Below are 16,752 nucleotides of genomic sequence, written 5' to 3' on the forward strand. Positions count from 1 at the left end.
AGCCATGAAACAAATTTTAATACTCAGATGCGCTGTGATTTAAAAAAAAGTTTGTGAATCACTGGTATAAGCAACATCAGCAAAGCTATTGGTGACAATCTGGACTTTTTTGACTAAGGGGGTATCCAATTACCTGATTGTCTAATTCAGGGGTTCTCAAACTCGATGCTCAGGACCCCACACATTTTACTTTTCCCAGGTTACCCGGCAGGTGCACAGGTGCATTCATTACTCACTGACACATTTTAAAAGATCCACAGATGGAGATAATTATTTCACTTGTGATTCTGTAAGGAGACTGCAAAACATGCACTGCGTGGGGTCCTGAGGACCGAGTTTGAGAACCTGCGGGCTAATTGAAGGTATGCCGGTGAGTCGTAAACTCAATCTTTTATTATAACCTTGCTTTAACAACTCCCCATACAAACTCTATCCTTCTGACACCTCTCTTCAAGCTGGAACCATGGAAGTTAACTCATTTTAAAAAAAATAGTGTATTTATCTTCTGAGAGTTCCAGCAGTATAAGCAAAGACCCGTCAAATGCTAAGCTGTCAATTTCAGCCTGTCCCGGGCTTGACAGTACTGGCTGTTCTGAAATATCAGATACTGCACCAAGGGACTAGAAGAAAGGGAGCTATATTACAGCCTTCTAATTAACTTAATTTTAACCACGTGTCTAATAAGCAGGGGGAGATCAGAAACTCCATATGTAGCACTGCTGTGAGCACTGGAAGAGAAATCAGGATTACATTGCAGTGTTTACGCATAATAACATATCTGTAGAAGAACAGGAATGTTTGTTACAATATTGTGGGTCATTTGCTTTTGGCTGAGAATAGTAACTATTTTTGATAGGGGTTACATGTGATCGCCATATGGTTACCATTTTCAGCTATTATACTGTTTCCTTAACATACACATTTTTGCTATAAAGAGTCTGTGATTTCAGATGGGCAAATGTACTGATATTTTATAACTTGAAGCATCGCCTTTTGAAGATGAAATGGAATGTAAAGAATTACAGGTAATAGGATCTGCAGGATGTCTCTATGTTTTCTAAGCTGTAAAATGTATTCATGCAGATAAAACTTATACAGTGATAAACGGCAGAGATTGCACATAACATAAATATGGCCATGTGTCTTAAGGCATAGACGGGATTATCAAAGAACTGTAGAGATTTGAAAATCAAATCAAATTGTTTAAAATGCATGTTGCATTTTTGCAATTTTACTGCAATAATTAGCTCACATACATAGTAGTTAGCAGCATTGAGTATACTATTCAGAGTCACCAGAACACAGCCTGGATATCCGGAATTCAGCTTGGCGGCCTGGCTCACAAGAAGCGTCTCTGATCAGGATTAACAACCCAAGATACATCGGTGGTGTTTTATCCAATTGGACTTCTGATGACGCGGTACACTCCACAACACATAAAATACTATAACATTACCGGCCTAGTACCCAGCTGCTTTTCAGCATTGGGAGCAATGACCTCCTGCCCTGGACACATATATAACAGGAAACCACAGGTGCTGGTAATCAGCCATCAGTTTAGGAAACCTGGACGGGATCTAATTCTCCAGCTGCTGCTCTTAAACCTGGACTGGATTTTCCTTTTGATTTCCACTTGCACCTTGACAAAGGGGTGATTAAGACCCCGAAACGTTGGTCCTTTCTTTTGCCACAATACACTTTTGAAAAATCCCATTTGAGTGCCACCTCTTCCATTCCTATATATATATATATATATATATATATATATATATACACACACACACACACACACACACACACACACACACACACACACACACACACATATATATATATATATATGTATATGTGTGTGTGTATACACATATATATATATATATATATATATACACTGCTCAAAAAAATATAGTGTGTGTGGCACGTGGATAGTGGGGGTATGAAAAGGTCGGAGGACGCGTACCGCCGCCCCTCGTGGGCTCGCTGCGCTCGCCATGCTTCGGGTTGGAATTTTTTATCTTATGGCTTCTTATGGATCTTATGCATCTTATGGATGCATACGGTGTTGGGCTGTAAGCACAACCCCCACCTGTGGAGGTCAGGCCCTCATACCATCTGCATAGACTCTGTTTCTGACCATTTGTGGCCTGCTGAAGGTCATTTTGCAGGGCTCTGGCAGTGCTCTTCCTGTTCCTCCTTGCACAAAGGCGGAAGTAGCGGTCCTGCTGCTGGGTTGTTGCCCTCCTACGGCCTCCTCCATGTTTACTGATGTACTGGCCAGTCTCCTGGTAGCGCCTCCATGCTCTGGACACTACGCTGACAGACACAGCAAACCTTCTTGCAACAGCTCGCATTGATGTGCCATTCTGGATGAGCTGCACTAACTGAGCCACTTGTGTGCATTGTCATACTACCACTAGAGTGAAAGCAATGCCGGCTTTCAAAAGTGAAGCTGAGAAGTGGTCTGTGGTCACCACCTACAGAACAACTCCTTTACTGGGGGTGTCTTGCTAATTGCCTATAATTTCCACCGGTCTATTCCATTTGCACAACAGCATGTGAAATTGATTTTCAATCAGTGTTGCTTCCTACACGTCCTCCCAACCTGTTCATATCCCCACTATCCACATCGGAGTGGAGTTCATTTTATAAAGATTGGCGAGCGGACGCGGAAAACGTTCCCGAAGCGTGGCGAGTGCGGAATACACGTCAAGTAATCCGCATCCCCTCGCGGGGCGCGCTGTGCTCGCCATGCTTTGGGATCGTTTGGCTCGCTGCGCTCGCCACGCTTTGGAAAATCAACTCCACTGTCACTTTGGGCATTATTCTCGTTCACTCTTTCTGACAAAATCCTTCTTAGATGGACAAAACCATGTGCACTGCAGGTGGGGCAGATGTTACTTGTGCAGAGAGAATTAGATTTGGGTGGGGTTTTACTTCAAAGTGAGATCTATATTGCAGTGTAAAAATAATGCAACCAGTATTTACCCTGCACAGAAACAAAATAACTCACCCAAATCTAATTCTCTCTGCACATTTTACATCTGCGCCCCTGCAGTGCACATGGTTTTGTCCATCTAAGAAGGATTTTGTCAGAAAGAGTGAATTAAAATAAAGCCCTATGTTCTCACCCACACCTTGACAAAAGGACGTGCCAACCCCAAAACATTGGTTTTGGTCACCTAATACAGTTTTTGGAAAATCCTGCTGAAGTGCCGGGCCGCCACACAACTATATATATATATATATATATACGGATCGAAACACCCTGCTGTTGGCCTCGAGTCACCACCCTAAGCCCCTTAAGAGAGGGCTCCCCAAGTCCCAACTGTTACGGGTGGCACGCATATCCAGCACTGAGGAAGCAGCCCTTGCAAGTACCAATCAAGTGGTCACCCGCTTTGCCTCCAGGGGGTACGATCTAGCCCAACTTAAAAAGCAGCAAACGGAGACTTTAGCTCTGCCTAGACAATCGCTCTTGGTCCCTAAACTGCGTTCCAACACAGGGATTCTACCCTGGAAGCAGGAGTTCTCTACATCTAGCCCTGTGGTACAGAGAGCTACAAAGGCCTTATGGCCCATAGTCAAAACTGACAGTACATTACCCTGCTTCAGAAATGTCAGACCGATGGCCTGCTACACTCGAGGAAGGAACATCAAAGACCGGGTGGTACACACCGACATCACCGGCTTTGATGCCCAACTTAGATCGACCTCGACCACATTTCTACAGAGGGCACCCGGCTGTTACCGGTGCCTCAATTGTATAACATGCAAGAACATGATAGTTTGCCGGAACTTCAGAACCCGGCCAACTCATCTGTTATACATATCAAGCATGTACTCACTTGCTTAACCACTCACGTTGTGTACCTTATGTCCTGCCCGTGTAAATTACACTACATTGGCAAAACGGTGCGGACCATACGTGAACGAATGGCCATGCACCGTTCAACTATTAATACAGCTCTGCAGGCAAAAACGGCCGACCAGCCTGTTGCTAGGCACTGGTTGGAGGCCGGTCACACTGTCAGCGATATGCGCTTCATTCTGATAGACCATGTGCCCCCCCTTAAACGTGGGGGTGATAGGGATGGATTATTACTAAAACTTGAATCCAAATGGATTTACAAGTTAGGTACCTCTAAGCCGCAAGGTCTGAATGAGCGGCTTAATTGGAATGTGTTCTTGTAATTCCTCCCGATCATACATGCTCTGTGACACTGCCAGTTTACTGTGCCTATAATTGCATCGTCATATAACTGTTGTTTAATGTTGTTACATATGTCCAAGTAACCTTCTGTTGTATCTTGTTTTGCAGGTTTGTCGTGCTGCCGGGGACGGTATCTAGCGTCCCTAGCGTCACCTAGCAACGGCCGCGCATCAGATGCCGTCAGTGTTGGAGCGACCGCCCACCTAGTGGGGGAAGTCCTGACACACTCGGCGGCCGGACGGACCTCCACGTGGTATTGTGAGTATAAATTTCAGTATGTATATCTATTCATGTTTGTTTGGCCACACGCTGTCTTGAGAAAAATGCATAGCCATTGAAACGTCGACACATAGCGTTGTGTCCATTGATGTGATGCTCAAATAAATACCTTTATTCAAGTCCTTTTGGAGTGACGCCGCCTTCTATCTACTACCTGTTTACTCTATGCGGAGGGCACCCAGAGGCATCTGATTTATCATAAGGAGTGAGTGCCGGCTCGTACCCCCAGTATATATATATATATATATATATATATATATATATATATATATATATAAAACATCAAAACAATATCACTAGGTATTTGCGCTAGATATAGGGTGGTTGCTATTAATACTAGATCCCCACAGGGATCCACACAATCCAATACACAACCCAATAGTGTTATTCAGCGCCCATATATAATTTATCAATACAATGAATTCAGTCTTTCCACTTTTTGTAAAATTATCAACCAAGACTTCTTCTTAAATATAAAACATTTATTATAAACATATAAAAAGCAAATACTCTTGATATAGAAGTATTCTCTTGGGATTGGGATCATACCAAGTATAAAAATAGTTAACAATCGTGGTGCGCGATTAAATGCACTGTGCAGCTAGGTTTGTCATACACCAAAGGTATACATCCAGTGAACCACCTTAGATCGAGAGAAATTGGTACAGAGTGGTATAACAAACATATAAGCGCTCAATGTTTATCCAGACAAATAAAGGATTTATATCACCATATGTATCCAGATTTGTTTTCAGCTGGTTTAGAGTGATAACCTGTAATGATAACCACCCTTTCGCAGGATATGCGACAAGAGGGTATAACAAGGAAAAGAGAATAGTGCAAATTATCCTTTAAAAGCACAAAATTTTAATAAAAGTCCACACTTACAAACTGTAGACGTATAAAACAGCATAAGGTTTCCAACAGTGGCAAAACAGCAACGCAGGATGGAATGACAAAGACACTCTCTTATAGTCCAAAAGCGACCCGTCTGGAATGACAAAGACACCAACGCAGGATGGAATGACAGTCAGGGCTTGAGTGCCCCACCTATGAACACTCCTGAAGAAGAAATCATTCGAAACGCGTTGAGTGTGCTGTATGGTTCCATTCGAGGCGGACAGCTGCAAGAGTCATCACATCCCTGGTCTTCAAGTCCCCTGTTCCGGACGGGTCTCTTTTGGACTATAAGAGGGTGTCTTTGTCATTCCATCCTGCGTTGCTGTTTTGACACTGGTGGAAACCTTATGCTGTTTTATACGTCTACAGTTTGTAAGTGTGGACTTTTATTAAAATTTTGTGCTTTTAAAGGATAATTTGCACTATTCTCTTTTCCTTGTTATACCCTCTTGTCGCATATCCTGCGAAAGGGTGGTTATCATTACAGGTTATCACTCTAAACCAGCGGAAAACAAATCTGGATACAAATGGTGATATAAATCCTTTATTTGTCTGGATATACACTGAGCGCTTATCTGTTTGTTATACCACTCTGTACCAATCATACCAAGTATACCTAGTAGGGTAATTTTAATTCCAGCTCATAGCCTTACCTTCTCCTTACCTCCCAGTAAGTTCAGACTTACTACCTTAATATGTCCTGGTGATGCAGTGGCGTAAGTTCATACGAGACGCCCAGAGGTGGTGTAGATAGTGCCCCCACTGCATCAGCCCCCCCCCCACACTATATATATATATATATATAAATATATATATATATATATATAGTCAGCTGGTCCAGGCCCCCCGTGCTCCAGGGATCCTGCCTCCTTCCTGCACCCAGCCAATCAGGGTCCGGCAGGCTGCAGAGTCACTTATCAGTGGTCAGCTGAGCCATCGCTCAGCTGTCCTGGGCAGCTCTGCAGCAGGCACCTGACGTGAGCTGTCAGTGTGCACTGCAGTAGGGAGGGCAGCGCTGCGGATCGGATCAGGTACAGAGATCCGATCCGCGGCAGGTGTCAGCCGTAGGGGGAGCATTTCAGAAAAGTGGGGGGGGGGAGGAGAAGGTGTCAGCGGCCAGGGTTTCTTGCTGCGGCGGGGGCCGGGTATTCTTGCTTGTGCCAAATCTCTGTGCCAAATTGTACTTCACCACAGTAGCGTAACTCCCAGAGGCAACAGAAACATTTGCAGACGGGCGCTAGCCATCAGGGGGATGGCTAGTGCCCGTCGGCAAAAGTCTCTGTTGCCTCCAGGAGTTACGCCACTGTGGTGAAGTACAATTCGTACATATATGCCACAGCAGTGACTTAGTTAAAATATCTTTCTTGAATTTAAAAGGCTCTACCTTTATCTTTCTTTCATGCCCAAATTCCCCATTGCACAGTATATAACACCCAAATAAATATAAACTAACACTGACATTTAAAAAAAAATAATATATATATATATATATATATATATATATATATATATATGTATATATAATTATAATCTTCTCAAGAGATTTTAATTGACAGCCTTCCACCCCTTCGTTTCAGATGCTAAGGGCCTGGGCCCCTTTGCTGCTTACCGTAAACATGGCATACATGTGCTTTGTACATTTTGTTAACTTTAAATCCTTTTTTTCTGAGCTTAAATATTTCACTTCAGTAATTATTCATCCAACTTCTTTCTGGGTGTGATAGTATCTGGTTTTAATAGAATTGTCCCAGAGAAGTTACTACAGAACATTTAAATTCCTTCCAACTACTGCAATACGAAGTATTAGCTTTGTTGTGCTAGATGATAAAAATAGTAAGAACACTTCTGAAACTCAAAACCAAACATGTATCTCTACCTAAAATACTGTAAGTAACTATCCATATGAAGTCCACAATATTTATGCCGCTTTCAATCTATTGTTAAATTCAACCAGCGGCAGCGCTGGGGGGGGGCTTGCTTAGTACAGATGGGGCTGTTCTCATTGTGTCAACTGCCTATATTCAGCTGATGGCAATTTGGTGGTCATGTGAGCGTCTCACACCCTCTCGCATCCATTGCAGAGAATGTGGCATGCGCGCACCCAATTCGGCGATTGGTGGATGTCGGTTGGTGCACCGGGAGCCGCTATGATGAGAACGGCTCCATCTGTACATATAAACATACATGTTATATTTTTTTTTTATATATGTGCTGGCTGCAGTGGCGGCTGCAGAGGAGGGGCTGAAACATTTCATTATTCAAATAGGGAGTCACACCCACTACCACCAACTGTCATTCTAAACTGACTCACTGACAGTTGGTGTTTCTTGCCTATTTGAATTTTGAACTGTGCTGCAGCCTCTCCGGAGACGCCACTGGCTGGCTGGTTATTCCGAGGATATACTGAGTGTATATGGAGCCATACGTCACCCAGGAATCAGCATAACGCTTCATGAATAAAAGCGTTATTTGTAAAGCCAGTTTTACCAAAAGTTACTTTTCTAAAGTAAGGTGATAAGCCTTGTAGGGAAGTCTAGTAGCCCAATAATAAGAATGTAAACAACTTAATTGATTTACATTTTTTTATTCAAAAACATAAAAAAATATTTAAATAAAGGTGCACATACACCAGCAGGGTATTGGGGCAAACCCCCGATCCCCCGATGGTCATCGCGGAATCAGGACTTTTCAACATGAATAATCTCCCCAATCCCTTAACAGATTGCCCACTGATTGGCGTATCCAGTCAGCGGAACAGAGCAACGGCGGTGCTGGCAGGTCAGGGGATCCGAGGATCGGCCTTGCTGGTGTATCCGCCACTTAGTACAAGACATCTTTGAAACAGCATATTATATTAATACAAATAAAATTGGAAATATCCACACACATTGAATACCATAAAATACAAAGTGAGCAATAAAAGGGATAAGGTAAATATTTGTAAAAGAAAAGTCAAAAGATCAGTAAGAAAGAAAATGCACCTGTAAAGGAAAAATGATCACAGAAATGTTGACACTCTTCTATGAGTGTATTGTGAGTCTGTGGTGTTAATTGTCGGCGGCAGCGGCTGCGGATTGAGTGCGATGTGGTGGGTAGGGTAACGGGGCTCCACGGACTGCAGCACTTACATCAGAGGCCTCTTTTAGACATTTCTCCAGGGCCATATCTAGTTCCCAATCCACCCCTGTATACAACTGACCAGTATATCAGAGGTTTATTGGGACAATGTCATCCGATGGCCAGGTCAGGAAATTAGGAATATTAAGCATGTTCAAATATCCTGATTCCCTGATCCCAACCGAAAACAGGTCTGCATATGGGGCATTTTTCCCATATTCCAAGTTTGCAGATCTTTGTGCGCCACTGATTGGTGTATCTGGTTGGGAAGTCGGTAGTCCCGGCTGGGTCGGGGAAATGCTGCATAGAAATATAGGGGCCTTCAGTTAGTTGAGATGTTCAACTTCAGCTTTCTAGTTTCTGTAATGGATTATTCTCAATCGGTTCTGCTGAAAACATAATGTATTTTATAAGATGTATCTACACATGTCAGCATTGTTGTTAGTCACAGGCCTCGTGTTTTGTTGCAGCCTACAGGAAAGCATCTGTTGCTAGGCTGCATTCATTTTCCACACACGTTTTCTATATACTTTCTTGGCCCAGGCACATGTTTGTTTTCCTTCTCTACAGAATGTTTCTATGTAAGTGCTTTGTGCTGGGGCACAATAGTTTAATTAATACATTCACGTCCACATCTGTATTGTGTAAATAACACATTATTTTTGTTACTGTCTGATAGGTGGGGTGTGGGAGGGAGGGTTCTGGGCTGGACCAAAGCCTATAGTTTGCATGGTGGTAGAAAATATGTATTTATTCTTTCTAGAATTCCTTAACGTCACACTGGGCCTGATTCAGATCCAATCAGTCGGGGGCCAAATTCTGGCCCATTTCTGATTGTGCGGGTCCACGTATGCACAAATATGTGCATGTGCAGACCCCCTGTGTGAACCCTTCTGCGAGTATCCCACTCGCCGAGGCATTCGCACGGTCAAGGGGTGGCAGCAGGGGAACACCCACCTTTTATGGTCGTCCCCATACATATGCTGGGCATTCCCCTTGAAAACTGCATGTGAGGTGATGTGTAAGTATGCGTATCCAGCGGGGATTGGCGCAGCAGGGGGAAGGCGGGTGTATGGTCGGGCAGTGTTTACCTGTTCACTAGTCTGCAAACATACACAGCCTAGCAAACAGGTCTGAATCAGGCCCATTGTACTGAGGATGAATACAAATGGATTCATGTGATCACACAGGCACCAATATAAACAAGATGTGTTGTGCAATAGAATCATTTAATGTGATGCTTCGATATAATGTAGGTTGCTCTTTTTTTAAATTTTGAACAAAAAATAAGGAACTCAGAGATGACATATAGTATATGGGGGGATACAATTTGGTGCAAACAGCAAAGTATTTTGTTGCAAAAGTTTCATGCACCATGTTATACTAATGTGAGAATCCATAGGACTAATGTGAGGGTTGTGCGTCTGTAAACAGAAACCTGTGGAGCCCATTCATTTTATGTTGCCAACCATAGTCATCTTCAGTATTGCTACTTACACTAGCCCAATGCTAGGTGGAAGAGATCTTTCAGAAAGTGTTATGAGCCACCGCTGTGGTTCATTATTTTTATGTCAGTTTCTGTGAGCTTTCCAAGATTCTGTCTCTGATATGGGACTCACTGATGGCCTCCGGTGGTGAGTCACTGATATTACAGCTCTATTCTGTGTGACTGTTTTGCATACGAGGCTGATGCCTGATTGAGCTCATTATCTGGTCTGGCAGCTCACCTGGAGGTAATCTGTGCTAAATGAGACTGGTGCTTCTCCAACAGTGCTGATTGGTGCTTGCTCCTGTTATAGTCCCTGCAAACCCAGACCCTGTGGCTGGTTATAAATTAGCTGCAGCTTCTGTTCTTAGGTGTTAGCTCCTAGCTAGTAGCTTCTAGTTTCCTGTTACCAGTGCCCAGGTTCCATCTACTTGCTTACTGCTTTCAGCAATCCGGTCAATCTGGGCCATCCGGGTTCCAGGCCTGTTGCCCTATGCATGCAGGCAGCATGCAACCAGATACCAGCTCCCATCTGTTACAGTCACCTGCCTCTCTTTAGTTTCTACTTTCTCCTGGCCTGTCCGGTTCATCAGCTCCTGGGTTTGCTTATTGCCAGTCCTGGTCCATTTCTGGTAAACCATAAGTGCTCCATGTTGGGGCCCAGGTTTCATATCTATACCATTTGTTGGTTTCCTCATTTTGGACGGTGTTCTCATTTGTGTGATGAGTTCACGCTTGCTTATTGTCCCTTTGGGATCCCCTGAGTTTGCCGCAGGTCTGTGCCATTTGCTTATATTTACCCCAGTGGGGTAATTTCCTGTTTACGTTTTTTCACCGTACCTTTGTGTGGTTTTGCTGTGTTTTGGTGTGGTGTAATATTGTGTTTTGTTTGGGTCATTTTCTTATGTATGCGACGAGGTCATCCATGGTATGCGACTAGGTTGCTTCTGCATTTTGCTCCCTGGTTTGTCTGTTGCCAGCGCTGTACCGTTAGTTAGTTTTATATTCTAGTTAGGTCCCCTTTAGTCAGTTTCACCTTTTGACCATTTCATAAAAGATCTCCGGTACTTTGTCCTTACACAAGACCTGGTGGCACCGGAGTTGTGGGGGACCTAATCTGCCGCTTCAAACGTGGCTATTAAAGGTGAAGTCCTAGTTTCTGCAGGTGCCAGCCATCTTTCAGGAAAGGTCAACAGAGGCAGAGTAGGGTTCGCTGTGGCCGCCCTAAACAGTGGTCACAGCTGTGGGTTCACACTCAAAAACCATAACAGAAAAAGGCTTCCAATCCCCTTACACACAACTCTAAATCTCACATAGCTTTAGATATACACCAAGGACACTCCAACAAGGCAGGGTACTACTGTGTCCTTGCATTGTTGCCACCCTGAAATGTCATATTTTTCTGACAGATCTGTCAGAGTTCCATACCATCAGGGCCGGTGCTAGGGTGTCCGGCGCCCTTCTGCAAACCATACATTTTGCGCCCTTTCACATTACCATTGCAACAAGCTGCAGCCCGATTGTGGGAGTGTATGCAACATGCGATCCTATGGAGGATCTCGGGTGCATGTACATGTATGCATACACCATCTCAGTGCTGTGTCTGCAAAATTTTGCAGGCACTAAAGGTGCCCATACACACTGCGAGAATCGCATATGTTATGGGCTAGATCCAAAAGCATTGCAGTGTGTATGGCCACCTTTAGGCACGTAACCCAGCCCATTATTTAATAAGTTTCTAAATTAATATAAAAAAATCTACAATTATTAAAAAAAAATTGTTATAAACATGTATAATAAAAGACTCACTGTTCTTTTGCTGTTTAACTCTTGTGCAGTCCCTCCTCTTCTATCTGCGTAGGCAGGACGCTGAGGACGCCATTACACCCCTCTTGTGACTCAGGGGGAAAGGAGGGGAGAGAAGGAGGATATGGAAGAAGAGGGGAGGAGATAGAGGGGGCAGAGTGTTGAGGACTGGCACACTGAGAAGAGGGAAGGAAGGGGAGGCAGCGCTGCTGCCTGTTCGTCATTTCATTGACAGCTGACAGGTGCAGGGACTCTGAGCAATGGGTAGGGGGCGGATCCGGACATGACATGTCATCCAGGCATTCACAGACAGCGCTACATGCCTCAGCGCAATGGTGCGTGAGAAAGAGGGGGCAGGTCGCAGGAGGAGGACAGTGTGGAGGACAGCGCGCAGTGCAGGGAGCTGCTCAGCCTCTCCATACTGCCGCCCACTGTCAGACAGGCGCTGCGGGCGGCGTGCAGGAGGCAGTGACAGTGAGGGCTGAGGCAGCTTTAGCAGAGCAGGGAGGGAAACAGCACCTTTTTAGGATGGCGTCTTCCTGCTTTGCAGGAGCTTCTGAGTGGGTAGCGCCGGCCCTGTATACCATTCAGAATATATGTAAATTCACATATTCTGTATTAAATACTCACCATTTGCACACATGCACAAAGAAACATCCAACATACTGTAGTCCCTATGCATTTAATGAGTTAATGTGGAAAATGACATCAGGTAATGAGGTTATTCTGTATGTGACTACAAAGGAGTCTGGATAGATGGGAATGTTCTTGTTATTGTGATTTATGCACACTGATTGCTGAATTATGCATCTCATCTAAGGTAGAATTTTCTTAATTGGAAGGTATACACATAATTGAATACAAATGTGCTCCCTTTTCCATGCATACTAATAATTCCCAATGTTGATAAATATACAGTTAGGTTCCCAATAGGCATTATACAGGAGATTTTCCAGATGCTTTACCCCCCCCCCCCCTCGTTCTGGCCTCCAAACCAACAGCTCAAGTCAAGACAGCAAAAGCTGTAATGTTAATACAGTTTATAATTTCTAAATTATTAATATTATTATTACAATAGGCCACAAGTACTAGTTTTGCCTATTATACTGACCATAGGCGTGCGCAGCACATTTTATTAGGGGGTGCACTATCAAAGGGGTGTGCCTTGCACCACCTATTGGGCATGTCTAACACCGCCCATTGGGTGTGTCTAACACCGCCAATCAGGCGTGTCTACCATCATCTATTGGCACTCACTACAATATAAAACATCTCTCTTACTCTGTGTAACAGTATATGCAAAAAAAGTAAAAAACTTATATGGATGACACTGGTATGTAGTGATATGACAATGGTCTAGTACAATTAATGCAAAACACACAATTAATTGATGGGCGCAGTTAATGGAATACAGTTCTAAAAAGCAAAATTCTTTGGTAAAAGGTATTGCTAGCGGCAGGGAGATGTTCATAAGGTTGAGTGGGCACAGCATTAGGGGGTGCCTGTGCACCCGTAACACTCAATGTGTGCACACCTATGATCCTGACCAATTTGACCACCAATCTGGTGACTGAGTCTGCATGAGACAGGCCAGCATACAGCTCGAGCTCCTCATCTGTCTCACAGGAAGCCCCCGTCCCTCACTGCGCAGTGTGATGGGGGCTTCCTGTGTGGAGGGCTCCCAGCAGGTGTCTGCACCGCAATGTGAAGGAACTCGGAGCCGCCATGCTCCAGCTGCTCCATGGGGCTTTGAATACAGTATGTGCGGCTGTTGAATGGGGGGGTGGGACTCGGAGTGCGGCAGGCTGCGGCTCACCGACACTGCAGTCACAGTGTAGAGGACAAGTGAAGGGGTGGGGGTGCTGGGGATAGAGCTGCCTCTGCCCTACCCTCTGTCAGAGCGGCAGGGCCTGGGATAGTCCCCATAGCACCCCCCTGTCGGCAGCCCTGAGGAGGCCTAAATACAATGCTGCAAAGCAAGGAACTTAGAAACTGAAAAAGTGCTCACAACTGTATAAGCATTTAGCTCAGGGGGCTGCGCTACTGTGCATCAACTAAGTGTAAATGTCTGAAGTACGGTATTACATATTCCTAGTGCTAACTAGGTATGAAAATTTTGCATGCAAACCCGTCCTTTAAACCAGGGCTAAATCTTACCTGTTTCTCAGAATGGGCGTGAGAAGGTTTTTTAAGAGTGGGCCAAATGGTGAATACCTCTGGAGTTAAACTATTCCAGGAAATTTGTGAACAATGGCATATACTGTACCTCAATCTGACTTTTGGAAATTTCTCCAGATTAGACATTATATACTGACAGGTGATAGATTGGCCCTGGCTAAAAGTGAACTCACGAGTTTTGAAAAAATGTGTCTAGCGACCAATGTCCAGTTTCATAGAATCTCAACTCTTCATAAAATATTTTTACAAAAATATGACTCCCAAACCCCTTCCTCAGTTAAAACCAGGGAAAAAGAACTGGGGATTACTCTTATAGACAGAGAGTGGCAAAGGATTTGTCTAAAAACACATTATAGCTCCTCATGTATAGTAATAAAGGAGACACAATATAAAGTTATGACAAGGTGGTATAAACACCCCTCCTTATTACATGCAATATATCTTTAAACCTCACAGATTTGTTGGAGATGTAGATTAGAGGTAGGCACTTTGAAACATATTTGGTGGAGTTGTCCTAAACTGAAAAAATACTGGTCAGAGGTAATAACAGTTACACAGCATATTTTAAACACAACAGTACCAACTGATTACATGTTTTGGCTTCTTAACCATTCACAAATTCCTATGTGTGAATATAAAAATTCTCTACTTAAACATATAGGTAATGCAGTACGAGCCGTCATACCGTAACATGTAAGTCTATAATTCCTCCATCCCAGAAAGATTGGTTCGGGAGACTTGAATATTTTATGTCAATGGAAGACCTACTGAATACATCCTTAGACAAAAAAACTGTCTTTACAAATTCTTGGGATAGATGGATAGAATATAAAATTTCTGATGAGTATAAAACATATATGATATCAGCAGCAGATTAATTATGAATTATGTTGCGTGTATGAGTAAAGAGAGGTTCCCCTGGCGTTTAATTTTTTTTTTACCTTTTCCCTTTTCTCTCCTTTTTTATCTCCTTGAAACATAGGATTGGTCTAGTGGATTACTTTTTTTCTATAATAATAATAATGCATAAAGTTATATGAAGATGTGTAAACTAATGAGAATATTGTGATATACTTCTATGAATTCTATGAATCAAATGTTTGTTTTTAATATGTGTAAAAGCTAATAAAAAACTGAATGCAAAAAAAAAGAACATTTTGCATGCAAATAAAATATGATTAATTTTATAGCGAGGTTGGTGGTTTTTAGTAGGATGAAAGAAGAACTGGTTCATTTGAAGACATTTCGATTTGCCGAGCAAAACTATCCGTAGCAAAAAAATCTGTATCGATGCATCCAGGCAAAGAACTATATGTCCAAAAGTCAATATTTAACCTGAATTTTTAAACAAACAATACAATGTGCAATTGTAAATGAACAATTCATCAGAAGCAGAAAAAAAAAATCTTTCAAATGGTACCTCATTTATGGATTTTGGTTAAGGACGAAGGGAGAAAAAGGGATCGGAATATTTGTACGGGCCACCTAGTAGGTTTTATTTATATTTATTTAACACATATCTCACGAGGATCCCTTCCTCCTTTTATTATAGAAACAGTCTCCGGATCTCTGGGCAACCTGTCTGCAATCCCCACTGCTGGTTGTACCGGAGGTCCGGAAAGTAAGCAAGCCTTTCTTCGCGCTGCCTTTATACAGTATGTCCCAACTCTTATTCCAAAGCTGCGGCTTTGCAAGCAGGGATGTAGCGCACATGGATAGTTTTCCGAAAGGTACTGAAGTCCGCAAGCACTCTCTCTGCTGCCAGATGGGACGCTTTGGACAACTGAGGATGAATGTCCTGAGTGCTCGTCCTGCAGCGAGGCTGAGCTGCAGGAGCTCTAAGTAGCTGAGTGGGCTCTGTTTTAGCTGTCAGGTGGGTGGGAGAGGGACTGCACAAAGGTCTGATAGCAGCACTGGAAGTAATGGACCAGTGCTGTTAGTGTTATTACCGTGTGGAATCTGCCATGTTTTTCATATACTGAGCATATCTGGGGCAGCGGGAATGTGCAATTGTAAATTAACAATTTGTCAGAAGCGGAGAACTTAATCTTTAAAATTGTACCTCGTTTATCGAGTTTTGGTTAAGTATGAAGGGAGAAAAAGGGATCATCACCAAAAATCATCTTCTAGAAATAATATCTATGATGATTATGTTCTATTGTTTCCTCATGTTATGCAATGCATGGGGACATGCATAATTCCAGCGTGGAGGTATGTGACGGCCCAACACTGTAATAACTTAGATTTGTAAACAAACAATACAATGTGCAATTGTAAATTAACAATTCATCAAAAGGGGAAAACTTAATCTTTCAAATGGTACCTCATTTATCCATTTTGATTTAGTATGAATGGAGAAAGAGGGAGCGTCACAAAAATCACCTAGAAATAATTATATATATACATTCTGTCAACCAATGAAGAGAGCATAATCAAATATATATATATATATATATATATATATATATATATATATATATATATCAGTGAAAAAAGGGAACGTCACTCCGGGCTCTTAGAAAAACAGTAATTTTACTGTGCTGCCAACGGCGTTTCGGGCCGGGGGCCCTTCTTCGGGACAATAATGGTTATTGTCCTTAAGATGGGCCCTGGCCCGAAACGCCATTGGCAGCACAGTAAAATTACTGTTTTTCTAAGAGCCCGGAGTGACGTTCTCTTCTTTCACTGCTGTACATACACCAGAGTGTCCCTCTGGTGGAACGGGCCAGGTACAACCAGTAAGTGCGAGGAGGCAGGCAGTGCCGGAGTTTTGCAC

At 43.2% G+C, this 16,752-nt stretch overlaps 1 long non-coding RNA gene across 1 annotated transcript in view; it reads left to right on the plus strand.

The window, feature by feature from the left end:
- The first annotated feature begins 4,346 nt into the window (after positions 1-4,346).
- Positions 4,347-16,752, plus strand: part of LOC146072406 (uncharacterized) — a 135,093-nt gene continuing 122,687 nt past the window's right edge. Inside the window, exon 1 of the long non-coding RNA XR_014473111.1 lies at positions 4,347-4,468. This is a non-coding gene — a long non-coding RNA (uncharacterized LOC146072406). The remainder of the gene's footprint in view (positions 4,469-16,752) is intronic.

This window comes from Crinia signifera, chromosome 4, assembly GCF_055691185.1.
Source record: "Crinia signifera chromosome 4, ASM5569118v1, whole genome shotgun sequence".
NCBI lineage: Eukaryota > Metazoa > Chordata > Amphibia > Anura > Myobatrachidae > Crinia > Crinia signifera.